This window comes from Rhinatrema bivittatum, chromosome 7, assembly GCF_901001135.1.
Source record: "Rhinatrema bivittatum chromosome 7, aRhiBiv1.1, whole genome shotgun sequence".
Taxonomy (NCBI): Eukaryota; Metazoa; Chordata; class Amphibia; order Gymnophiona; family Rhinatrematidae; genus Rhinatrema; species Rhinatrema bivittatum.
The window spans coordinates 214,287,202-214,314,403 of record NC_042621.1 but is presented as its reverse complement, the minus strand read 5'-3'; the positions used below and the strand labels follow the sequence as shown (position 1 = coordinate 214,314,403).

Genomic DNA, 27,202 nt, shown 5'->3' with positions numbered 1-27,202 from the left:
TTTTACTTCAACGTGCATTTTCTGTGCACAAAACTTACTGCCAGTGCAGCAAGTTGTTTTGCGCCCAGAAAGTGTGCATTTCTAAACAGGAGTACTGCTTAGCGCCCTTGCATGGAAATCCCATGCAAATGAGGGCATTAAGCATTACTCCCCAATGCAGAGTGACTGCTGCTGGCCAACATGCTTTTTTTTAGTGCTGGAAACTTAACTCTGGGTCTGAGCTACTGCGCTGGCACTTAAACCCCCTAAAAATGGGGAAAAGGGTATTTTAAAAAGTTTTTAAATGTCTGCTGATAAGTACTAGTACTGACTTATCTGGTTATCTGGCAAAGGATAACAGTGTAAATATATGCATTTATTGAATCACAAATGAATGCAGTAGAGAAGTTCATAACAAGTGAGTTTAGTGATCAAATCCATATGCAAACTATGCTTCAGTAAACAACTAACATCATCACAGAGCGGTGTTTGTAGAACTTCCATAGTCGATGGAAAAAAATCTTTACATGGCTTACTGTGTAGATAAAACAGATCAATTAAGGGATAAAGGCCAGGACATGTGTTTTTGTCTCAAGTGTAACGGTTCACCGACCACGCTGCCATGGGGTGCCGCTCCTCTGCATCTCTATCAGGCTTTCTGCGAGGCCCTCCTCTCCCTGGCGTCAGTCAGCTGCTCGTAACTCTCTGGGTCCTGGTTTCGGCAGACCCTGGCTCTGCTGGGCTTCAGGGTTCCCCTTATACGGAGTTGGGGGTGAAACCGCCCCCAATCCAAAGATAATGCAGAGACAGAGCTTTCTTCAAAACAGTTTATAAGACGACAAACAGGTTCTTTACATTTACTCCTTCACCTCCCCCACCTCCACCAGTTCTTGGGGGCTCAGTGCCTGAACAAATGGCCCTGCACCCGAGCACTCCAGCTCCCCTACCACTGGTGCTTGACCAGAGTTACCTTTTAAGTCAAAAACCCTCTATTTAAACCCTAAACACAACATGCTCTTTAGAGCCCTTCTTCCCAGCTTCCTTTAATGTATAAGTTGTACATCTCCCCTTCCTGGCTACTCCGTATCCATGGGAGAGCTGGAGGATTCCTCTCCCCCAGAACCTACCTCATCCCTTCCTCCTCTTGCTCTGAGGAGCTGGCCTTTTCTGGCCATTGCCACCATGTCGGCACGCCCTCTTCCTCCAATTCCATCGGTTCAGCTGTGTCTGACTTGTTATCCTCTAAGTCTGCCACCTGTTCCCCCTCCTGCTCTGCCCACAGGTCAGGTGGTGGTTCTAAGAACCCGGGAGTTGTAATTTTTCTTGTCCTCAGTGACGTCCTCTGCTGTCTGCCTCTGGTATTACCTGACGTCATCCTATGGTGCCGTGCCTGTTCCTGACCCCGGCAGTGCTGCACTGCATCACACAAGGGTGAGTGATGAATGGATGGCGAGAGACTGATTGATTGAAGCTGCGTTCTTTGTCTTTTTCAGATCTCTACCAGAATGAATGAAAGAATGGTAGTATGACATTAATAAGAGAAATTGAGGCAGGCTGTAAAACCTTATGGTTACATGCCAAAATGTGTATGTCCAGATACAAGAGGCTCATGATGTGGATAATGTGTTTCTAAAAACTGCAAGTGGTGTGTATAGAGTTGTGTGCTGAAAAGTAAATTCAATAATGTTGGCCACCATGAGGAGGGTTGTAGACAGAAATTCTTAATCACATACGTGGCACAAAAGGAGAAAGTCAAATGCTAATATACAGCATGCCTACTCGATAACATAGTAAATAAGGGCAGATGAAGACCAAAATGGTCCATCTAATCTGCCCAGCAAGACGTACAGAGTTGTAACTGCTGCTCCATGCAGGTTACCCCCATGCCTTCTGTTTAGGGTTATTGGGTAAATGGAGGCAGAGGGAAATAATGACTTGGTCCTGGCCACCTAGAGTTTGTTTAATAAGAAAGTCTTGAACTCATTCACAATTTGACTCATAGTTAAATGCTATAACAATTTGAACACAACACCTTTCCACATACAGTGTTAACTGCAACTAATTTTCTGACTGAAGTTGTCTGTTTTTTTTTTTCTGAATGAATTTATATGAGCATAACTTGCCAGTTCACCCTTTTTCCAGTATGATCGCATGCAGAGTTAATATTCGCATGAGCCATGATGATTTATACACCTATCTGCGTAAACCACAGGGATTCAAGATGCGAGATGCCCCCTTTCTCCTATTTTATTTTAAATACAAGTGATGTTTAGTGCTCATGAAAGGTATCTGATAGCACTGAAAACTGAACTACTTCATTGATCTGCAGAACAAATGCAACACTGGAAGCATCAGTGCAAGCTTCCCTCCACTGCCCCCTTAATCTTAATCTGGAAGGGCCGTCTTTTTTTTTTTTTTTTTTTAAAGACAGAGGAAGTCTGTCTCCATGCAGTCTTTGGTTTCTCTGGTAAGGCTTGCTAGCAATGGTGCCAGCTAAGGCCAAATTGTGGTGGTGGTGGTGGTGGTGGCAGCTTTTGGGATGTCCTGTGGCATCTGGACTGGGGCTACCAATTTTATCTTACTTAGGCTATCAGCGGCTTTCAGATAGTAGGGCATTTTGGTCAGTACTGACTTAGAGTAGAACCAGTGACCTAGAAGTGAAAGGCTCTTTAACATTGTCTCGTTGTGATGGTCATGTCCTGTGTGATTTGGCAGCATTTCACATGCAATATTATTTTTGGAAGAAGGCTATGAGATTTGTATCAAATCATGTTACCTGATATCATGCTACTGTCCTGTATACACCAAAACCAGTGGAAGCAGAACAAATGTAATTGTTTTTGGATTTCTGATTACCAGTAGTTTAAATTTATCATATAATGGCATTTTTGATACTTTGAAGAATCCATTATTGTTTGATCAGTCGAAATAGATTAACATGCAGCAGTGTAGCTTAAGGTAAATAATGGTTTGAATTAGCAGGAAAGATTCAAAATCAAAATAAGCTTTACTTTGTAATGCATTGCATAGCAACTTTAAATGAGCATAGTGTTTCTTTTAAATGTCATTTACATTTTTGGATACTATAAGAGGACTGTAATAAATAGTAAATTTTGTTTGGAGGAAATAAATTGAATCATCTAATTCTGCCTTTGGCAATCATAGGCTTTCAAAGTAATTTGGTTACTGAACTCTGAGCTTGTACCTTGTTGCTCTCATATTAAATCCCTAAAGCTATTATTAGCTAGAGATGTGCATCGGGTGCCTGATCGTTTTTGCTTTCGGGTTTGTGTGGCCACGGGAAAGTCTCGATAATTGATAATGGATAATTGCCAGGTTCTTGTGGCCTGGTTTGGTCTCTGTTGGAAACAGGATGCTGGGCTTGATGGACCCTTGGTCTGATCCAGCATGGCAAGTTCTTATGTTCGTTTTCCCGCGGATCGGCATTTTTGGCTTAGCGTGCACTAACAAAAAAAGTAAATTTTTGTTATTTTTTTGTTATTTGACTTAGCGCACACTCGTTAGCATGCACTAAGCCGAGAAACAATTTTTTTTTACGAAATTTCGGGGAAAATGCAGTCGTTTTATCGGTTTCCCGATCCATGATGATTTAGGAAATATCGTACGAATTTCCTAATCGTCAAAAAACGATTGCACATCCCTGTTATTAACTTATGCCAAGTTCTAGTGTAGCTGTAGTGACAGATTTCGATTTTTTTGTTGTTGGAGTCAATATAGAGAAGAACTCTAGGTTCTAGGCAAGCAGCACATTACTGTGAAGTTTCCGTGAGCCACCTGAGGGAAAGCTTCATTTTGCCTTTCATATATACAATGCATATATAAGGATAGTGAATCTTTTCGGGCTGTTTTTAAAATCCCCCCCGGGCGTAAAAAAACAGGGGTTATGTGCGTGGCCGGGCCTTGCGCACGCTGCACGCATTTTAGAAGAAGCCCGGCCGCGCACGTAACCCACGTTACGTGCACAAGAGCCAGACCTCTATGAAGGAGCGGGGAAGGGGGCTGTCCAGGGGGCAGGGAGTAGGCGTGAGCAAGTTACTTAACAGGTCAGGCCCTGAAGTAACTTGCTGATTAAAAGGTTAAAAAAAAAGGGGGGTGTTTAGAGAATGGGGTGGAGAGGGGGAAGGGAGGTTAGGGTAGGGGGTAGGAAAGTTCCCTCCTAGTCTGTTCCTTAATTGGAGCGGAATGGGAAGGAATTGGGAAAAGGGACCATCGCCTCGCACGTAAATTAAAAATGTACTCCCCGCCCCCGCGCACGCAAGTCCCAGGCCATGCACACATGTGCGCGCAGATGTTAAAATCCGCCGCGCACTTGCACGCTCCCCTCGGACACACCCGCGTAAGTTTTAAAATCTACCCCTTTGTTTCTAATAATCAAGTACTGAAAATATTTCACCACCATTTGCATCGTATCATTGTTTTCTTGGCTGAGTGTACATATTTTGTATGTATGGCTTTTTGTTATGGTCTACCTTAGATACAGTAATATAATTGCCACAATTTCAAGTTAAAATACCTTTTCAGGATTGCATATATTTTTCTGGTCGGTGTCTCGTGACAGGGCAATAGGTATCTTATAATGTACTAAACATGGCTCACTTTGTAAGCAAGCTACTGATAGTGCAAAAGAATGGTTTAATAGTTTTGTTCATAGAAAATCCCAGGCTCAGCTGAGGCTGTGGTAGTGGGGCTGCTTTAACATGCAGCACTCACTGGGAATCATTGCTGTAGAAATTAAATACAAGTCTCTGTCTCGTTGCACGAAAGAGTCATTCCTTGGAAGAAATAATGAAAAAGGGAAGGGCATTGTATGCCTTAAACCCTTGAATCAACTGGGATTTACCAAGAGCAGCAGAAACATTGTGAGTAATGTTTTGCTTATTACTAGCATTAGGAAAAAAATAATGTGGTTCTTGTGATAAGCAAGCAGGTATTAAGAATAGCTTGCAAGGGAACAGCAATGTAAAAATAAGAAAAACAAAAGTACTGCAGGCAAAAATGATATATAATGTAATACTTCCATACAGGGATGGAAAAGTTGTAGGTGTCTGTTCTAATTGGCATCTGGTTCCTGCCACTGGCTCAGACCTGGGAGTTGCCGTCAGCAGGCTTGGGAGGAGTAGCCACTGCTGCTGTGGTGGGCCTGGACACATTTACCACTGCTATGTTGGGCCCAGGCACGCTGCTGTGAATTGGAACTGCTTCCTACCCACACAAAATGGAGGGAAAGAGACTTTGAGGGTTGGATAAGCAAGTAGAAAAACAATATGCTCAGTGCACCCAGAAGTGTGTAAAGCGGGATTTTTTTTTACAGGGACATATATGTAGGGCTTCTGATTTTAAGTTTTAACCAATAAATAAAGACAATACACTCCCAATGCCAATAAATAATAAAATAGATGTTTATTGTATAAACACAGGGAAAACTCCACTTCCCCCTATTATTCTCTTAGCCCTTCCCTTGCCTGCCTTGGTCCTTCACTGGGTTTTTGTACCTCTTCTGTGCCGGTGACTCAGCTGCACACATGCCTGTATTTAATTCAACCAAAACAGGTGCCCAGCAGTAGTATCTGTGCAGTAAAACACAGATATTTGTACTCTCAAAGAGTCCCTAATTATTTTGTAGACCTCTGTCTTATCTCCTCTCAGCCCTCTCTTCTCCAGGCTGAAGATACCTAACCTCTGAGGCCTTTCCTCATAGGGTAATTATTCCATCCCCTTTACCATTTTGGTTGTCTTTTTCTGTACCTTATCTAATTCTGCTATATCTTTTTTGAGATGTGACCAGAACTGCTGTGAATCCAATTGTTTCAAGACTTGTGGCTTTTCCTCCTTTTAAAGTATTGACTCAGTGGTATTAAATGCGTATCAAATGTTTTACCTGTAGATATGCTGATGATGATCAGTTTATAGTCCCAATAGAAACATCAATTAAACACTCTGTGAAGGTTTTAGAAATCTATCTCACTGCAATACAGCAATTACTAAAACGCATGAAGTTAGTTCTCAATAAACAAAAGACAGAAATTGTGCTATTAATAGATTCCCACAAAAATCCCTACATTTTTCTTGATAGATTATACTAAGATAGAACTGATGGAACAAGCACGCAACTTTGGAATAAGAATAGATAGCAATTTGACACTGAAGAAGTATATTTCAAACAAAATAAAAAATGGTTATAATCTAAATATATTGACAACTGAAGCCACTACTGAAATATGATGATTTCATGACTGTCCTACAAACTTTGATATTCACTGAATTTCACCATTGTAATTCATTGTTACTTGGATTGCTAGCAAAAGGTTAAAAGTGTTCAACAGGCATGGACATTGTTTAAAAATACAATCCTAGAGGCACAGTCCATGTGTATTCCACATATTAAGAAAGGTGGAAGGAAGGCAAAACAATTACCGTCATGGTTAAAAGGTGAGGTGAAAGAGGCTATTTTAGCCAAAAAAAATCCTTCAAAAATTGGAAGAAGGATCCATCTGAAGAAAATAGGATAAAACATAAGCATTGTCAGGTTAAGTGTAAAACATTGATAAGACAGGCAAAGAGAGAATTTGAATTGAAGTTGGCCGTAGAGGCAAAAACTCATAATAAAAACATTTTAAAATATATCCGAAGCAAGAAACCTGTGAGGGAGTCGGTTGGACCATTAGATGACAGAAGGGTTAAAGGGGCTCTTAGGGAAGATAAGGCCATTGCAGAAAGACTAAATGAAATCTTTGCTTCTGTGTTTACTAATGAGGATGTTGGGGAGATAACAGTTCCGGAGATGGTTTTCAGGGGTGATGAATCAGATGAACTGAACCAAATCACTGTGAATCTGGAAGATATAGTAGGCCAGATTGACAAACTAAAGAGTAGCAAATCACCTGGACCGGATGGTATGCATCCTAGGGTACTGAAGGAACTCAAATATGAAATTTCTGATCTATTAGCTAAAATTTGTAACCTATCATTAAAATCATCCATTGTACCTGAAGACTGGAGGGTGGCCAATGTAACCCCAATATTTAAAAAAAAGCTCCAGGGGTGATCCGGGTAACTATAGACCAGTGAGCCTGACTTCAGTGCCAGGAAAAATAGTGGAAACTATTCTCAAGATCAAAATCGTAGAGCATATAGAAAGACATGGTTTAATGGAACACAGTCAACATGGATTTACCCAAGGGAAGTCTTGCCTAACAAATCTGCTTCATTTTTTTGAAGCGGTTAATAAACATGTGGATAAAAGTGAACCGGTAGATGTAGTGTATTTGGATTTTCAGAAGGCATGAGGGACATGAGGGACTTTACAAAGTCCCTCATGAGAGGCTTCTAAGAAAACTAAAAAGTCATGGGATAGGAGGCGATGTCCTTTCGTGGATTACAAACTGGTTAAAAGACAGGAAACAGAGAGTAGGATTAAATGGTCAATTTTCTCAGTGGAAAAGGGTAAACGGAGTGCCTCAGGGATCTGTACTTGGAACGGTGCTTTTCAATATATATATAAATGATCTGGAAAGGAATACGACGAGTGAGGTTATCAAATTTGCAGATACAAAATTATTCAGAGTAGTTAAACCACAAGCGGATTGTGATACATTACAGGAGGACCTTGCAAGACTGGAAGATTGGGCATTCAAATGGCAGATGAAATTTAATGTGGACAAGTGCAAGGTGTTGCATATAGGGAAAAATAACTCTTGCTGTAGTTACACGATGTTAGGTTCCATATTAGGAGCTACCACCCAGGAAAAAGATCTAGGCATCATAGTGGATAATACTTTAAAATCGTTGGCTCGGTGTGCTGCAGCAGTCAAAAAAGCTAACAATGTTAGGAATTATTAGGAAGGGGAATGGTTAATAAAACGGAAAATGTCATAATGCCTCTATATCACTCGATGCTGAGACCGCACCTGGAATACTGTGTACAATTCTGGTCTCCGCATCTCAAAAAAGATATAGTTGCGATGGAGAAGGTACAGAGAAGGACAACCAAAATGATAAATAGGATGGAACAGCTCCTCTACGAGGAAAGGCTGAAGAGGTTAGGGCTGTTCAGCTTGGAGAAGAGATGGCTGAGGGGGGATATGAGAGAGGTCTTTAAGATCATGAGAGGTCTTGAACGAGTAGATGTGAATCTTTTATTTACACTTTCGAATAATAGGACTAGGGGGCATTCCATGAAGTTAGCAAGTAGCACATTTAAGACTAATCAGAGAAAATTCTTTTTCACTCAACGCACAATAAAGCTCTGGAATTTGTTGCCAGATGATGTGGTTAGTGCAGTTAGTGTAGCTGGGTTCAAAAAAGGTTTGGATAAGTTCTTGGAGGAGAAGTCCATTAACAGCTAATAATCAAATTTACTTAGGGAATAGCCACTGCTATTAATTGCATCAGTGGCATGGGATCTTCTTAGTGTTTGGGTAATTGCCAGGTTCTTGTGGCCTGGTTTGACCTCTGTTGGAAACAGGATGCTGGGCTTGATGGACCCTTTGTCTGACCCAGCATGGCAATTTCTTATGTTCTTAAATTCAGCCAGGACCCTTCAGTTGTTGCAAAATGCCACTGCAAGAGTTCTACTAGGTAATAAGTGTGACCATATTAGACCAATTTTGAAATCATTACACTGGCTTCCGGATAAATTCAGGGTATATTATAAAATATTATGTATGATCCATAATATGATCAACCGAAAAAACACTGATTGGTTAAGTATAATGCTGCATTTATTCAGACAACAACGAAACCTAAGATCAGCCCCATTATTACAATCCGCACATTGAAGTGAAGTGAGGGAAAGAGCGATCTCAATTTCTGGGCCGAAACTATGGAACTCGATGCCAGTCGAATTACGTGTCCAGAAGGATTATAAGGCCGTTTAAGAAAGATTTTAAAACATGGTTATTTGGCACAATATGAACATCTAGGAGAAGGAGGGCAAAATAGAAGCACAGGGACTTAAAGCTGGAAGATCATTGTTTCGTGTATAATGAAGTTTATTAGCAATTTTAATATTTACACATTTTGCAGTTATTGCTGTTGTAATTACTGTTTTTATTGATATACCTTTTTGCTGTGAACTGCTGTGATTGTCTGCAGAATGATGGTGTACAAATAAAATAAATATGTATTTAATACCACTGGTCCTGGAGAAGACTGAAGTCTTTGTAGATTGTGATTCCCTTTAAAAGATCAATATGAAAAAATGTTGTGGTACATGAGCTTCATGCTACATATGTCCTTTCTTCTGATGGGAAAAACAAGAGAGGAGCACTGCTGCACGCAAACGATCAAATAAACCAGGAGAATGTGCAGGATAAATTCAATGTCCACACAAAATTTTGAGTGAAGAAATGTATTCTTTTTGAGACGGCAACTCCACAGTGTTATAACCGGATATAATTCAATTCGGGTCCCCCGACACAGACCTGTGTTTCGCCGCGAGGCCACGTCGGAAGGCCCAACAGTACTTTATTTCTTCTAAAAGGTAAAACAAGGATAACGTTACAAAACAGCAAATCAAAAGGTAGACAACAAAGAAAATGGTGCCGGCATTATTAAAGATGTAGAATACTATAAGTCAACTCCATAGCATACCTAAAACTACAACACTGACATAAGAACTATATAACTTTCTTCTGATGGGACATGTGGCCTTGACTTTGGGAGTTACTGTCCCACAACAATTTCTAGACATAAATGCTCTTCCCCTTTAGCCTTGAAGTTGCATCTGAAGTAAGTAAAGTGATTTCATAAGCTCTTGTAATCAATATAGATGAATGGGCTCTGACCAATGTGCCGTAAATGCGCAGTAGAGAGCGGCTGTGACACGCATGTGCGGATGGGAGAGCTGTGACAGATGTGCCGCGAATGCGCGGATCAGAGCACCTGGGAGAGCTGTGACAGACGTGCGCAGATCTGACCGATGACGTGCCGCTCATGCGTGGAAAAGGAAGAGAGCTCTGACCGATGTGCCGCGAAACAAATCTCTCGTCCATTTCACGCTGGTGTGACAGCACAATTTGAGGATGGACCAGGCCTCTCTGGCAAAATGAATAATGGTGTCCTGGCTGGGTTTCCACCCTCTATCTGCAGAAATAAAGCTTGCAGAAAAAACAGGGAGTGGAGGAGGGCTGAGGGAGAGGGAAGGGGTTGTGGATGAGTTGAGAGGGGAAGGAAAGGGAAGATGAGAGGGGATGGAAGGAAAAGGGAAAAGGATATGAGTGAGTAAGTGGGAAGGTAAGACGTTGTGGAGAAGAGAACGGCTCTGACCGGAATCTCGCCCGTTTGAACGGGCCTAACGGCTTGTAGTATAATGTTGCATGAAGCTCATGTACTGGAGCATTTTTTTCAAATTTGTCCTTTAAAGCAGTGGTTCCCGACCCTGTCCTGGGGGCCCACCAGCCAGTCGGGTTTTCAGGATATCCACAATGAATATGCATGAGAGAAATGTATCACAATCCTATGAAGACTTCAGTTTTCTCCAGGACCCCAGTATATTTGTTAGAGCTCCCGTCTCCCAGAGACCAACTTTATGAATTCAAGACTTCCCAGGATGCCTTTGCTTCTGCTTGCTGCTGCCTGCGAAGTAATGTCCTTGGGTGCACCACCGGCAGGTTACTGGGAAGGGGCATGCCCTATTAGTGAGCCTCTTCATGAAGGAGGTGGGATTAAAGTCATATTGCAAGGCAGGACTTGTTTTATTGGAAGGAGGTGTGGGTCGGGGGGGGGAGCGTTTGCAGCTGTGCAGGAGCTGGAAGTAAAAAGGACTAGTGTTATAGGTGGGGTTCTAGTTTGTTGCACAAATTAGGTATTGATATATTTTTTGTATTTTGTATTTTATTAGGATTGATATTGATTTGAGAAAGTATTGCATTTCCTGTACATTTAAACAGTATTCTATATTTTATTTTGTTTGATGCTATTGTTGTACACTAATGTGGGCTGCCTTCCAATTTGGATTTGGTGGGATTTATTTATTTGATTTGTATTCCACTTTTTGGCACTTCAAAGCAGATTACGTTCAGAAACTGTAGCTATTTCCCTGTCGTCAGAGGGCTTACGGTCTAATAGGGAGATTTATCAAGCCCCACAGTATTTTATCACAGGACGAGCAAATTATTGCAGGGGGGGGGGGGGGCTGTCCTGTGATAGATTACCCACCCCTTGCAAAATATCGCAGCATTCGTGCAACAAACCTTTTTTTATCACAAGAGAAATGCAGGATAAAAAATCACACTGCAAAACTAGCCTGAAGTGAGTGAGGTGGGCCACCTCAGGCTGGGCTGCCATCTTTTAAAGGTCCCAAGGCTCTAAAATTCCCCCCTCCAAAATTGTGATAAGCCCCTGAGAGTCCGTGTTGACCCCCTGCCCACCCACCTATAGAGGCAGAAGCGACCCCAACAAGTAGAAACAAAAATTTTAAATGCACACGATGCCCCATCCCCTTCCCTAGATATCCGATACAATCTCCCCCCCCAACACCTGAGGGAAATGGCCCCTTAAAACCCCTCCAGCATCAAGTCATTTCTGCCCCCCCCCCCCCCCCCACCAAGTTTAAATACAATCATATCCCTAAGGTCTGGTCTCCCCCAGTCTCTCCCCTCACCCCAACCTGAAAAAAGGCCCTGGAGGTCTGTGGGAGGCAGCCGAACCCCCATCCCCAAACCTGCCTCTACCTCTAAAATTGTTCAGTGGGGGTCCAGAGTGCCCTTTTAATCTAGATCCAATCAATGCCATTTTTCAAAATGGTGTCGACCTGACCTTGACCCATCTTGTGATAGGGACAAATTCCAGAGGGGTGGGGTGATGAGTGAGGGTCACTATTGGCCCTTGAGGACTTTTCTAATATCATGCCTCCGACTTAATATCATGGTGATATTAAGTCGGAGGCTTAATATCATGGTGATATTAAGTCGGAGGCTCGCGGGTCGAAAACAGTACGCTCAATTTTGCCGGCGTTCGGTTTCCGAACCCGTGGCTGTCAGCAGGCTCGAGAACCGATGCCGGCAAAATTGAGCGTCTGCTGTCAAACCCGCTGACAGCTGCCGCGGACCCTAATTTAAATAAATTACTTTACTGTATCACGCACAGGAGAGTGGCCTGTGCACGCACCGGGAGAGCGGGCGCTCGCCTGCTCTCCCGCTCTGAGCAAATGGAGAGTAAAGTGACTTGCCCAAGGTCACAAGGAGCCACAGTGGGACTCGAACCCTGGTCTCCTGGTTCTTAGCTCCCTGCTCTAAGCACTAGGCTACTCCTCCACTCCTACATTGAATTGAAGATATCGTGTGATAAACGGCATTTAAAATGCGATACATTGGTTTAGTAAGTACTTGAGTAAAGGAGAAAGAAGTGGCTTGCCCAAGGTCACAAGAAGTAGCAGTGGGATTTGAACTCTGGTTTCTATGGTTCATAGTCCACTGCTCCAAGCACTAGTGTCTACTCCAAAATAAATGGAAGTCCGTACATTTGTACCCATACTCCAGGCACTATGGTTCACTATAGTCTACTCCCAACAACTTTCTGATCATAAAAAAATTCTGACCCTGAAAAGGTTGAAGATGTCTATCAGGATCCTTAAATGAAAGTCAAGGACCAATATAATAAGCTACGAGTTAAATCTGTTCACTGAAATTCAGAACAGTTTCTTTATGCACAAGCTAAAAAATGTTTTAACTCCCAATGTATAAGCTAATGTTATGCTAATGAATTGAGTTAAAAAATGTATAGAAACCCAAAAATGTGTGCATAAAAGTAAGATTTATTAGCATAAATCATATTTTATGTGCAGAAAATGCAGACTTATAAGTCCAACCACCTCTGAGTCCAGCTTCTGCCCATAAGCTAACATTAGTTGTGGAAACTTTACTCCACCTCTGACTGGGAGTTACATTTCCATTGTTAAGAAAATGCAAGATAAGCCAGCAGATTTCTCTGCCCTGGAGGGTGTGGGTGAGGTAATAGCTAATCTATCATTAGCATGAGAGGGCACTAACTGAACCTTTTTTTTTTTTTTTTTTGCACAGAACTCCTTGCATTGGCAGTAAAGTTTGGGCAGAAAAAAGATGCATAAAACTACAGGCTAAATTGTGCACCTGGTTCCATCAGCTACCTAGGCCTATCAAACAGGATATTTTCTGTGCTTTCTGCATGATTCCTATCTGCATATCCCAGCTAAGCTTAATTCCCAGTTTCCTCTAGTTTGCATCAGGTGAGCAGGATTACCAGTAACAGTGTATTAGTTATGTGTTCCCTGAGCCGTGACCCCCTAGCCCTGTCTTCCAATCGGCCCCCCCCCCAAGGGATGTTCACCAAGGCGCTAATAATACTAGAGGCACCGCCTCTTTTCCCTCTGTCCTTCCTGCCCCCCATGTGCTCGAGCTTTCCCTTTCTCCTCTACCCTTGTGCAGCCCCCATCTACCTTTCTGTCAGGTCAGCAGTAAACTACCACTTTGCCCCAGCAAGGGGAAGGGAATCTCCAATCCACATTGCTTTCTTTTGAGCTCCTTATCAGCCAGTTAGTGATAAGAGTTAGGGGCCAAAATAAAACTGCTTTCTCTCCCTACTTCCTCTTCCCCCTTCTTTCGCAGGAGAAAATAAAAATAAGTGAGCAGCAAACATTTCCACTGACCCCTGAAAAAAAATCTTTTAACACGACTTGTATTGTAGAACGTTGCCACCTGCTAAACATTATACACACAATTTAAAACAAATACATTTCTTGTAGGAATTGAACCTTTTTAAAAAGCACATAGCTATGTTTAAAATCAATACGTGTTGTTTTCCTACCTTTTTTTTTTTTTTTTTTTTACATTGTACTCAGAAGCTTTGGGTTCACTTGCTGATGCTTTTCTGGCTATACTTACGGATAATGGTTTAAGCAGATTTCAGCATTGGTAGTATTATCCAATTTATGCCAAAAATCACAACATTTAGCTCTTCATGAAAAACTTCCAGAATTCTTAGATGTGCACAGTTACAAAGCTATGTTAAGTGGAGAGTCAGTTTGATAATTAAAGGCTATGACTGTTTTATTCCTTCGTTGCTTACTCTTGTGGTTTCTTTTCTAGTTTCCATTTTTGTCCTAATATAGTTTTGGGGTTTTTTTAGAGATGTGAATCGTGTCCTCTATCGTCTTAACGATCGATTTCGGCTGGGAGGGGGAGGGAATCGTATTGTTACCGTTTGGGTGTGTAAAGTATCGTGAAAATCGTTAAAATCGTGAGCCGGCACACTAAAACCCCCTAAAACCCACCCCCGACCCTTTAAATTAAATCCCCCCCCCCCCCCAAATGCTTTAAATTACCTGGGGATCCAGCGACGGTCCGGAACGGCGGCGGTCCGGAACAGCCTCCTGCAATTGAATCGTGTTGTCTTCAGCCGGCGCCATTTTCCAAAATGGCGGCGCAAAATGGCGGCGGCCATAGACCAACACGATTCGACTGCAGGAGGTCGTTCCGGACCCCCGCTGGACTTTTGGCAAGTCTTGTGGGGGTCAGGAGGCCCCCCCAAGCTGGCCAAAAGTTCCTGGGGGTCCAGCGGGGGTCCGGGAGCGATTTCCTGCCGCGAATCGTTTTCGTACGGAAAATGGCGCCGGCAGGAGATCGACTGCAGGAGGTCGTTCAGCGGGGGTTCCGGACCGCCGCTGAACTACCTCCTGCAGTCGATCTCCTGCCGGCGCCATTTTCCGTACGAAAACGATTCGCGGCATGAAATCGCTCCCGGAACCCCGCTGGACTCCCAGGAAAATTTTGGCCAGCTTGGGGGGGCCTCCTGACCCCCACAAGACTTGCCAAAAGTCCAGCGGGGGTCCGGAACGACCTCCTGCGTCGAATCGTTTTTGTCTATGGCCGCCGCCATTTTGCGGTGGCCATTTTGAAAAATGGCGCCGGCTGAAGACAACACGATTCAATTGAGGGGGCCGTTCCGGACCGCCGCCGTTCCGGACCTCCGCTGGATCCCCAGGTAATTTAAAGCATTTGGGGGGGGGGGGGTTCGGGAGGGTGGGGGATTTAATTTAAAGGGTCGGGGGTGGGTTTTAGGGGGTTTTACTGTGCCGGTTTTCCTGCCCTCCCCCTTCCCCCGATTTACGATTTTTTGACGATAAATCGGGGGAATTGGTATTGTATCGTGGCCCTAACGATTTTTGACGATTTAAAATATATCGGACGATATTTTAAATCATCAAAAAACGATTCACATCCCTAGTTTTTTTTGTTTGTTTTTAAGTAAAAGGCAAAATACCATTTTTATGTTAACATTTCTTGTTTGTTTTTTTTTTATTAAGCATCTTCACGTCTTCATACATGCATCAATGCAATCCAGTTCTGATAAGGATTAGCAAAGAGGCTCTGTAGTTTACCTTTAGTCGTAATGTTGGTGCCTGCTGAACAGGAGGACCTTTCAGAAACTTGAAACTGCCATAGGATTTTGAGAACTATGTTTTCCTCCTATTATTGCTGCGTACCCAGTGCAGGATGAAAAGGGCTTCATTACAGCCGTTCAGCTCCTCTGAGGAAACGAGCAGTGCTAATTTTAGCATAGATACCACCTGAGGCACATGTTGCAGTGCAGGGTGCCATCCTGCATAATTTATCTGTTTCCTCTTTCCCCGTTTGGCTGCCAAATGCACTTTGTACCTGGAAGTGGTTTACTCTGTTGCTTTTCAAAACATTTGTTGTTCCTTTATGGAGGCAATTTTTAACACTTGATGCTCAGTCCCTGAGTATTTTAACCCCATGCTTTGCACCAGTTTTTAAAGAGAAAGTACAAGTATACGTTTCCCTCAAACTGCCAAGGGGGGGGGAGGGGAGTGCTTGTAGACATTTGTACCTACCATTTTTTTTAATGAGGAAAACCATGCACATAGCTTTGAAAATGCAGAACTATGCACAATGTTGCTTCTTCCAACCTAACCCAAACCTCAGGAATGCCTCCGCACACGGCGGGTAAATAGCTTTTGAAAATTGCCTTCAAAATGTGTAAAGGTTTAAACAAACTTGGACATTGTTTGGATTTCAAAGAAGAATTTTCTTTTTTAAAGCTTGTCTGAATTTCTTTTGATTAAGTGAAGTGCTGTGCTAATATATGCCGTCAGACCTTTTGTTTAGCCAGAGGGCGTTTGTATGATCCTGTGAAGAGAAATATAGTCCTGGTGTTTTGTTTTTGGCTGCTAGGCGCCCCTCTGCTTGCAGGGGCTCTCACTGGGCCATGCTCGGATCTGCTCTAACCTCTGCCTTGAAGGCTACATGATATAGCAAGGGCAGTGCTATATAAACCTGCATTAGTTATAGCTTGAGGCTTCATCATCAAGTCATCTTGGCTCTTTGCTTTGGCCATCTTACTTAGCATTGCCTTGCCTTGCCTAAGGTTCCCGTTTGCCTTGTATTTACCTTGTCTTGTCATTGTTTCCTGTTAGCCTGAGTCTGTATATACTTTGCTCTGTTCTTGTGCTCCTGTCCTGTCTGGGCCCCCCTGTCTCCCTCCTGCTTCCTTTGGGTCTCCCGGTGGCCCTTCCTACCTGCATTTACCATGTCTTGTTTTGTCTTGTTCCTGCCTGTGTGTTTTACCCTGTTACTGCCTTATCTCTCTATGCTCCTGCTCTGCCCATCCTTGCCTGTACATCCAGCCTTGTTCCGCTGTCCTGTTTTTGCCTTGCCTTCCTTCCTCGGACTGGCCTTCGTTGCTGCCTTGGACTGACTCTGGCCTTTGTTTGGTTTCTGCTGGCTCCGACCTCTGCCTGGACTCTGACTCTGCTTCTGCTTGTATGCTGCCTGCCCTGACCATTGCCAGCCTTGTCCCAGCTGGAGAAGTGCTGCTGGCCACCAGAACCTGCAGGCTCAACCCAAGGGGGGAGGTGGCCGGTCAGGCAGAAGACTGTATCCTGCTCTGTTGTAGAGGCCAGTACTGCTCTTGCTAGGGGAATACCTTGCACCGCCCTGCCCAGCTGTGACACAGGTTGCTTAGCGGCTGATGTAATAAGCTGTGCTCTGTGATAGTTTAACACATGTGCTAAAAAATAATGTAACTCCTCATGCAGTAAGCTAATGGTGTGCTAATGCATTGGAAGCTTAAAAAAATACACCAAACTAACCAAAAATGTGTACAGAAGATATGCTTATTGTGCATAAAAACTGTTTTCTGAGCAGAAAATGTCTTTAAGTGAACAGTTCATTGTATTGTGTATATTTCCCTAATAATCTACAGTTTACTAAGCAATATAACATAAAGGAGTTGTGCACTAATGGATATGATGCATGACCCCCAGTGCATTGAGCCTTAAAGGTAACAGAGCTAGGAAATGTGGATGGAATGGATTATTAAACATAGAAGATGTCAGCAGAAGTCTGCTTGTTTGTACCTGCCTTCTGTGCTGCCGCAGTAGATCCTATTCTATAATCTGGCCTTTCCCTTCCCTTGGCCATAAAAGATCCTTTCAAACACCTGTCCTGAAGACAGAGCAATTTGGAATGCATTAATGAGCAGACTTAGTAGGCAGTAAATATAGATGTCACAGAATTGGAGAAACTTACTGCTGTATATTTTTCCTCCATGATCTATAGTGAGAGAGGATTAAAGCATGTCAATCCAAAGTGAATTTGATAGTGTCTTACTGGCCAAAAAGGTCGTATTTTATGGAAACAGTGTTGGAACCTTTCAAACTTCCTCTCAGCTATGACAAAGGTGGCCAACTCTGGTTCTCCAGAGCCACAAACAGACCTGGTTTTCAGAATATCCATAATGAATATATGTGAGATGGATTTGCATACATTGCTTCCATTGTATATAAATATATCTCATGCATATTCATTGTGTGTATCCTGAAAACCAGGCCTGTTTATGGCTCAGGGATGACCAACTCTTGTCTTGAGGACAAGAGTTGGTCATCCCTGATTTATATAATAAGCCAAGGGCCAGTTCTTCATTCAAATCCGTGCTGAGCACATGCCATGGAAGTGACAGAATATAAATACTTGCAAATAAATAAAATCCAAAATTAGTATTCCTAATGGATTGGAATTTGAGAGGCTATCCCTAAAGAAAAAGAGCTGATCAACAGATTAGCAGAAGACTTACTAGAATCAAGAAATGTTTCCACAAATAAAGCTACTTACATAATTTGGAAAAGAATACTTTCTGGTATCAGGAGAGGATAGTTTCAGCTGCTAAGTCTTTAAAATTTAATTGTAGAACTTTTCTTCTGTGGCCATGATAAAGGTCTAAAAGTAGCTAAATTAAGCGTGCAAGTAGCATATAGTCAGCAATATGCAGTCCTGTTGGAGATAGAAAATTCTTCTTTCCCAAGCTATATAAGGTTTCTAAGGCCAGTTAGTTTTCTCTCCTCCATTTAAAACTTTGTTACTGAGTTTTATGTTGTTCATATTGTATGCCATCTTGGGCATAGTTATATGGGGGAGGTGGGTTATAAAACCAAATAAATAAGTTGACGTTTGGATTTTTTTTAATTTTATTTTTATTAAGCTTTAAACAAATATAACATCGAATGTTATTCAGAAAATACAGAAAGAAAATCATTCTAATTATACATCACATGAAGAATTAACATTGTTATCCAAATATTATAAGAATAGTGGGAGACAATCATTAATAGCAGAATAAGAAGAAATCTTTATCACAAGTACTAAATACTACCCAGTGAAACCATTTACCTTCGTTTAATTTGCCAACCCCACTTGAAGTTATATTAGGATTAAGAATCTAAATATACCCGTAGTTGCTCAGGTTCAACAAAAATATATCTAGCATTTTGAAAAACTATGATACATTTACATGGGAATCTTAGAATTTGGCTCTCTTGAAACTACCTCGCTCTTCAACATCAGGAAACTTTCTCTTTTCTTGCATTCTTTTTGTAATGTCCAGGAACACTCTGATATTGTTGATTCTGATTGCAAAAGGACAAACGAAGTATAGTATCTCTTTCAGATATCAATGTGAAGGATACCAACAAAGTTGTTCTCATCTCTATCTTTGTCTCAAAAGATTTATCTAAGATATCTGTTAAATTTTCAGAGACTGTAGAAACCTGATCCAGTTTTTCTTTTACTTCCTCTTTAGAAGGTAGGTAAAATATTTTAGAAATTGTGGGGATAGACACCTCAGAAAATCCTAGGATGTTAATTAAATAGCTTCTAAGAAGGTCTTTAGGAGCCATCCACCTCATCTTCGGGAAATTCAAGAACCTCAGATTTGGTCTTCTTAATTCATTTTCCATATACTCAATTCTTTTAGATGTTAAATTTTCTGATTTTATTAAGTTACATTGTATCTCTTTAATTTTTTTTTCTAATTCCATTTCTTTTACAGTTGTTTCCAGCATCAACATCTTATTATCCAGTCTCTGAACTGTATTCACATTTTCCTTCATCATAGACAGATCATTTATAGCCTTATTCATAGAGATTAATACCGTCCAAATTTCTTCAAGAGTTATTTTTACGGGCATTTCCAACAATGTATTGCAAACTACTTGTATTTCAGTTCTTTATCTCCTACCTTCAAGGGACGTCTCCCCCCTTGTTCCTTACGCCGTTCCACCTCGCTCAGGCCTGTGGAGCCCTGCATAATCGGGCTCTCCGAAGTGCTCGGCATTCCGCCGTCACTTCTCGGGGCTACTGAGGTCCTTGAGGTCGTTTGTTCCTCCAGCAGGCTCGATGAATCTCTCCCCTTACCCCTACTGGTGGGGTAGGAGTTGTTGGCACACCGGGGCTGAGGGATGTTTCTTCTACCATGGTGACTAACGGCTGCTCTCCGCTAGGCTCGCCTGCGGCTCCTCCCTCTGGTTTCTGGTGCATGGATCTTCCGAAGGCTTCCTCGATCCGTGGTGGTCTTGCTGCAGTATTCGGCGTTGAAGTAAGGATTTCTCTAATTCTTGCCTTTCTCTTTGTATGAGGCATTATTTAAACGTTGAGGTAACTTTCAAAGAAGAAAAAGGCTTTATTCAGAAATTCTCCCAGGGAGCTAGGTTGCCTGCATGTTCACTGCAGCGACTATCTTGTCTCGTTTCTCTGGGTTTTAAGATACTAACGAGCTACTGGTGGCCTCCAGTTTCTTATTTATTTATTTATTTATTTACCATGTTTATATACCAAAATTCATGTAGCAAAAGTTACATATCAATTCGGTTTACATTATAACATTAAACAGGCAAGACAGAGTGCAATTACATCGAACAGGTGGATAAAACTTGGATCAAGTAACTGGGTATTAAAGAACAAAAAGATACAATAAATAATGATGTACTAGAACGGACCTGGCTAAATATGCAGTAGACATGTTACAAGGTGCACATATTTGGAAAGGTTGAGAATAAAATTATTGGTATGGATAGAAGGCTTGTTCGAATAGCCAAGTTTTGAGTCTCTTTTTAAAGGCGATAGGGCAAGGTTCTTTCCGGAGGTCTGGTGGTAGAGAGTTCCATTGCGCGGGGCCTGCTGTGGATAGAGTACGTTTATTTAATGAGGATTTGATGGTTGGGGCGAGGAGAGTATCTTTATAGGCTGTTCTCACTTGTCTGGAGGGTATATGTGGCTGAAGAGGGATATTGAGTTCCAGAGGAATGAGCTTGTGTATAGATTTATGTATGATTGTTAGTACTTTGTAGGAGATTCTGAACTTGATTGGGAGCCAGTGTAGGTTTTTCAAGATGGGGGTAATATGATTTCTTTTGTTAGATTTAGTTAGAATCCTGGCTGAAGCGTTTTGGAGCATTTGTAATGGTTTTATTGTGTTGGTTGGTAGGCCAAGTAGGAGGGAGTTACAGTAGTCAATTTTTGAAAAAATGATTGCTTGGAGAACTGCCCGGTAGTCTTGGAAATGGAGGAGCGGGCTGAGTCTTTTCAGAACTTGCAATTTATAGAAGCCGTCCTTAGTGTATTATTAATGAATCTCTTAAGGTTTAGTTGATTGTCCATGCTGACTCCGAGGTTTCTAACTTGAGGTGAGAAGGATAGTTGACTAGTAGGGGGTAGGTTAGACGATGCATAGTTACAGTCTTGTGTGACGAGGAGTATTTCGGTTTTGTTGGAGTTAAGGATCAGGTTAAGGCTCTTGAGTAGGTTGTTGATGGCTTGGAGGCAGTTGTTCCAGAATTCTAGTGTTTTTTGTAGTGTTTTCGTAACCGGGATGAATATTTGCACGTCGTCTGCGTAGATATAGTGGGTTAATTTTAGTTTGGAGAGAAGCTGGCAAAGTGGTAATAGATAAATGTTAAAGAGGGTGGGGGATAGGGAAGAGCCTTGAGGGACTCCCAAGGATGAGCGAACTGGGTGTGATTCTTCATTGTTGACTCTGACCTTATAAAATCTGTTATGTAGATAAGATTTGAACCAGCTGAGAGCAGTGCCTTTGATGCCGATATCCATTAGCCTATCCAGAAGCGTTGCGTGGTTTACCGTGTCAAATGCGGCTGATAGGTCGAGGAGAATGAGTAGGCCGGGTTGTTTTTTATCTAGATTCAGTAAAATTGTGTCCGTCAGAGAGATTAGCAGAGTTTCTGTATTTCGGGTTTTTCGGAAGCCGAACTGAGAGGGGGCTAGTATTTTGTTATCTTCTAAGTATTCCGTGAGTTGCTGGTTGACTAATTTTTCTAGGATTTTTTAAATGAAGGGGAGTTTAGCAATCGGGTGATAGTTGGAGGGGTCATCTGGAGACAGGTTGGGTTTTTTCAGGAGAGGTTTTAGGATTGCGAGTTTCAACTGGTCAGGTACTGAACCTTGCATTAGTGAGCGGTTAATAATGTCAGGTACTGTCAGGTACTGAACCTTGCATTAGTGAGCAGTTAATAATGTCGGCAATTGGTTTGGCGACTGTTTTTGAGCTGGCAATGAGTAAGTTGGCGGGTATCGTGTCTGTGGGGTGAGAGGTGGGTTTGAGCTTCTTCAGGATTGTTTCAACCTCTAAGGATGACGTCGGCTCGAACATTTCAAGGCTAGTGTTCTGTGGATAATGAGAGTATTGGGCTGGTGGCGGTAGAGGAGCGTTGTTGGCTTTTAGAGGTCTGATCAGATCGATGATTTTTTTCTTGAAATATGCGGCTAACTCTGAGGCTTTGCTGGCTGCTTGATCATCTGGGATTGTCGTGGGGGTAGATTTAGTGAGAGATGAAACAAGGGAGAATAAAGCTTTAGGGTCGAAGATGAAGTGGTGTATTTTCTGTGAGAAAAAATCCCTCTTTGTTTGGAGGATGGATATCCGGTAGCGGTGCATGAGAGATTTGTAAGCTTCCAGGTTTGATGGGGAAGAGGTGTTTCGCCATGTATGTTCGAGTCTTCTGATTTCTTGTTTCAGGGTTTTTAGCTGGGGGGTGTACCAGGGTTTCCTGTTGTTCGCATTAGAGTGGAGAGCTTTAGTGGTTAAAGAACATGTTAGGTCTGCTACGTCCTTAGTTATTTTGATCCAGGAGGTTGTGGCTGAATTGGCATCCGTGAGGTCTAGTTAGTCTAATGCAGAGGATAGGTGTGGGCTGAGGGTTTCTGGGTTGCATAACTTCCTGAATTGGACTGTGGTTTTTTGTAATGGTAGGAGGATGGGTTGGGTGAACTTGAGTTGTAGAAATCAACTTGTGGTCTGACCAGGGAACTGGGGAACAAGTTGTAGATGAGGCAGTGGTGAGGCTTTCATTTATGAAAATTAAGTCTAGTGTATGTCCCGCTTTGTGCGTCGGCTCTTTGATAATTTGTTTGAATCCCAGATACTGAAGTGAAGTGAGAAAGGTTTCACAACTGGATGATTGAGGGATTTTATCCACGTGGAGGTTGAAATCTCCCATTATTATAGTAGGGGTATCGGTGTTGATGTGTTTGGCTAGGAGTTCAATTAAAGGAGACGGGTCCGATTTTAGGCTTCCTGGAGGGGCATAGGTAAGGCCATTTGAAGGTGTTTAGATTTGAATAAAGCGAATTCGAGAGAGGGTAATGTGATGGTGGTCTGTAGGGATAGCCCTAGCTCTTTTTTTGTGGCTAATAATAGACCGCCTCCTCTTTTTTTGACTCTGGGGATAGAGAGGATGTCGTAAGTGTGAGTAGGGAGTTGGTTGATTAGAGCCGTGTCTTCAGGTTTCAGCCATGTTTCGGTGATTGCGCAGCAGTCCGGATTTGATTCTGTTAGATAGTCGTATAGGAGATGAGTTTTTTTCGATAGTGATTGTGCATTGATCAGGGTTAAGGAGAGTAGCATGAGGCCCAGCAGTTGGTTCAGTGGTGAAGTCATGATTGGGATAATTCTTTTTTGAATGAAGTTGGGATTGGTGTGGTTTTTTACAGAGTTTCTCCTTTGGTTGTGGATGATCGGTATAGCGAGGGTGTGCATGGTGAGTGACGTTTGGGTGCGTATTGGGAAGTCTCTAAGAGTGCTGTGGAGGTCTGGGTGAGAGACTGGGGGCGTCTGAGGGAGTGTTGGAGGTGTCTGGACGGGAGCTGGAGAATTCTGGATGAGTGATTGTAGAGCCTAGAGTCTGGATGAGTGTTGGTTGAGTCTGGATGAGTGCTAGAGTTGTCCGAGTGAGAGCTGAAGTCGTCTGAGTGAGCGTTGGAGTCGTCTGAGTGAGTGCTGGAAAACTTCTCGATGCTTACTTGATGTTTTTGGGAGTAGTCGTCTAGAAGGATGTTAGGGGCATTTAGCTGTAAAATGGAGTAAGTTGCGGCTTGCTGTGACCAGTGGGACCGGTGTTAGAGCCTATGTTTGGTTTTTTTTTTATGAGGTACTGCACTTCGGGGCGCAACGAAGGGGCGAACAAAGGGGTCTGCCCCTTTGTCACACTCCTTCGTTGCGCGACGCCCAGCGCGCAGCACCTGGGAGTGGTTCCTGCGTTTAAATCCCCCTCTAGTCGCGAGGGGATGATGTCATCGGCACGCCCTGTGAGGGGGGAGGACGACTCCAATCGTGTCTGTGTGCGGATCTCAGCAAAGCAGAAAGCAGACGGGCTGCAGGAAGACACGCGGATCTCAGCAAAGCAGAAAGCAGACGGGGCTGCAGGAAGACACGCGGTCGGTGTGGGGGCCCTTGGAGGTAGGTGCGAGAAATAATGGGCCTTACCCTGACGGGCTCGTGCGCCGACCGCGCAGCCCCTTCTCCCAGCTCCTGTTGATGGCGTCCTCCATCGGTCTTGCAGGGACCCCTGGGTCGCAGCAGATTCTATTCTTGATAGTCAAAATTATTTTTTTTGTTGACGATCTGTTCAGTGAGAAGAACTGATGAGCATCAGGCAATTGAGATCTAAGGTAGTTTAAGGATAGTTTGTGGATCCATTCTTGAGGTGAATTCACCATTGAATTCAGTGTAGTATTACTTTTATTCCTGGAACCCAAGTCTGAGAAGTTTTAAAATGTCTGGCTATTAAAAGAAGTTTTTAATTTTATTTGGAAAGGGCAAAATCTTTCAAAAGGTTAGAGCAATATGTTTTGTTTGGGGCAAATGCAATCTGGTTTCTAAAATGACCGTTGCCAGATGGATTACTGTTATCTTTGAAGCTTACAAGGTGGGACTTTTTTCAGCCCTCAGTTTTGTGAAAGCTCAGGCAAAGAGCATGGATGTATCTGGGGCTGCCACTTGTAAGACAGTATAATACCTTCTCTAAACATTGTATTGACAACTGAGCATTAGTGGATGAGGTGTCTGGAAGAAGAGTTCTGCTGGCCATATTTCACCCTAAACCAGCATTTGATATCAGTTTTCCTCTTCTTAGGAGCAGAAATTACCAGAAGCAGCGCTGCTTATGTTTAGAGCTAGGACCATCAAAAGACTCTTGTGCAGATTATTTAATAATATGCTTTGCAATACATTCGGGTTGTATCTCATCATTGGTGCACATAGTCCAAGTAAATTTTTATTACTTTTTTTTTTTCAATGTTTTCAATTAAAAAATGAGAAGTTACTTTCCTTGCTCTTTATATCACGCCAAATATATGTTTTGGTTGCTGCCTCATGGGCTTGTATTTTCAGCATAGTGCCATTAGTAACTTAGGTCCACAATCTTTTCTATAATGCACAGATGACAAGATATAGTTAGGCTGTTTGGCAAGAATAGTTTACTTATCACACTAATTGCATCCAGTGTCAGAGGTCATTACATTGAAACTTACATGTAAAGCTGATCAGGTTTCCTCATGGTGGTAGCCATCTTGTACTGTTACCACACCCTAGCCTGTTTGGATAAAAAGTGACTGACTGCTTTTATTGGTTTCCTGAAGTAGGAGTAGTCATGTATTTGGTGGTGCTGTACTGGGAGAGAGATCTATAGGCCAGGTGCCGCTCCTGAGCAAGATTGGTTGAAGGAATCTGTTTTGATGTCTTCTGTTGCTGGAATTGTTATGGAAGCTTCAGATGTGGATCTTAGTGGTCTGGAGAACATGTATAAGGAAAGCCTTTGTCTCGAGTAGATAGGTCTGTTTCTTCTTCGAGCCTTGAAAATCAGTCAGGGCTTTGAATTTGGCTCTGTAGGGACTAGTAACCAGTATAGTTTATATAGGACAGGTTTGATATGAATGTGCAGTTTGCATCCTTCTGTCAGTCATACTGTGAAGTTTTGTATTAACTGGAGTTTGTGAAGGCCCTTTTCTGTTAGACAAGAGATAGGAAACCTTTCTGAAATGTTGTGCCAAGATTTAAATCCAGGGTAGGCAACTTCAGTCCTCGAATGCCGTAAGCTGGTGAGAAATTATACCATCAAGCCATGCAGCAAGGGAACAGATTTGTTAAAGTAAACCTTAGCATTCTGTGTTAACCCCCATAAAAGTGCTGTTTAGTTACCATCGGTGGCATAGTCCAGAACAGATTTTTTGACAGGGTTACCATCCCTAGCAGTGTCTCTTTGGTCTTAAAGCCCCCTCCTCCTTAGCAACAAAGATGCAGAGCAAAAGAGACATTTTCTCTTACCACTCACCATAAAAAAAAAAAAAAATAAATAATTCAAATTCTGTAGTCCCCTCAGTAACAGCAACACAAACTCTTTCCACTACCCAGAATGTTGTGTAATAATTCCAAACCCTGTGTAAAAAAAAAAAAAAAAAGTACTGAGAACCTAAAGCAAACCTGCCATACTATAAATCACTAACTGCTAAACTCAAAATATTAATAACCCTACCTATGAAAAGGCAACATTGCAAATATTACACAGACCCTAAAACATTTTCTGTTGATGATAAGCAGGCTGAATTAGCCATTACATGTGGGTGATGTCATCCAGCGACACCAAACAGATTTGTTTTTTGCGTACATGTTACTGAGCATGTGCTGGAGTTGCCTCCTGACCCTCCTCAGTCCATTGGAGCGAAATCTAGCTTTGTAGTTGACTCTCCAGAGAGGTGGGTGGGTATTCCATGGCTAATTCATCCTAATATCTAGGGAAATCACAGTTTATAGTAAGCAAACTTTATTTTTCCCCTTCGACAAACAGGTTCTATTAGCCCCATTATATGTGGGGAATCTCAAGCTGAGGCTTACAGTGGATTGTTTACTGAATAAGCAACCCAGCCTCCACCTTGGAGAGTAGACTACAATAAAATCCATTTAGCTGTTGTATTCTTAGTTTCTTGAAAAGTGGCATTTGTTGGGGCCAGCTGTGTGTGTGTGTGTGTGCGCGTACATGCACCCACGTGACTGGTAGATTTGCAGACTGGAAGAGGGCCCCACTCAGTGGGAATATAACTGGCCTTGTGGACTTGGAGAAAGTGGCCATGTGGGCTCAAGGGAGTTCTGGCGATTGAGGGTGACGGGGAAAGTTTAAACAGGTGATAGCTACTTTTCTAGATTTTTTTGATTCTTGCAGAAGGCTAAACTTGTCAACAATATATTTATCCATTGTCCTGCATGATATACTTAGGGACCTTTGTTTTCATTGTTTATTGTATTTTTCCTGGGAATTTCAATGTTATAACAACATAGATCCATGAAAAAAAATACTTTATAACACACAGGAGAAAAATCAGTGGAAATCATTTTTCCATGGATTTTTTTTATTATAATGAAATTCCTAGGAAAATAAAAACTGAAAATGAAGATCCCTAGATAGACTATTACATAACTTCTTTGTGAAATGAGAGAATGAATTCACTGTTCTGCAGTACAAATAAGGAACTTCTCTTACAGTTGATATGTCACATTTTAGCTAACTTTATAATACTTGTTGCAGCACATGCAGTGTGGTTCATCACTTGCTTGTAAATACAGAAAAATGAACTATTTCTAACTC

General features: G+C 42.3%; 1 protein-coding gene across 8 annotated transcripts in view; it reads left to right on the top strand.

Moving 5' to 3' along the window:
• SGMS1 (sphingomyelin synthase 1) overlaps window positions 1-27,202 on the top strand; it is a 338,660-nt gene that overhangs the window by 242,390 nt on the left and 69,068 nt on the right. For 2 of the 8 annotated variants that reach the window (XM_029609795.1, XM_029609800.1), the window contains one exon: window positions 13,020-13,204. The exons of the other annotated variants lie outside the window; for them this stretch is intronic. The gene's annotated coding sequence lies outside the window, so the exon portion shown is untranslated. The remainder of the gene's footprint in view (window positions 1-13,019; window positions 13,205-27,202) is intronic. 8 annotated transcript variants of the gene reach the window in all.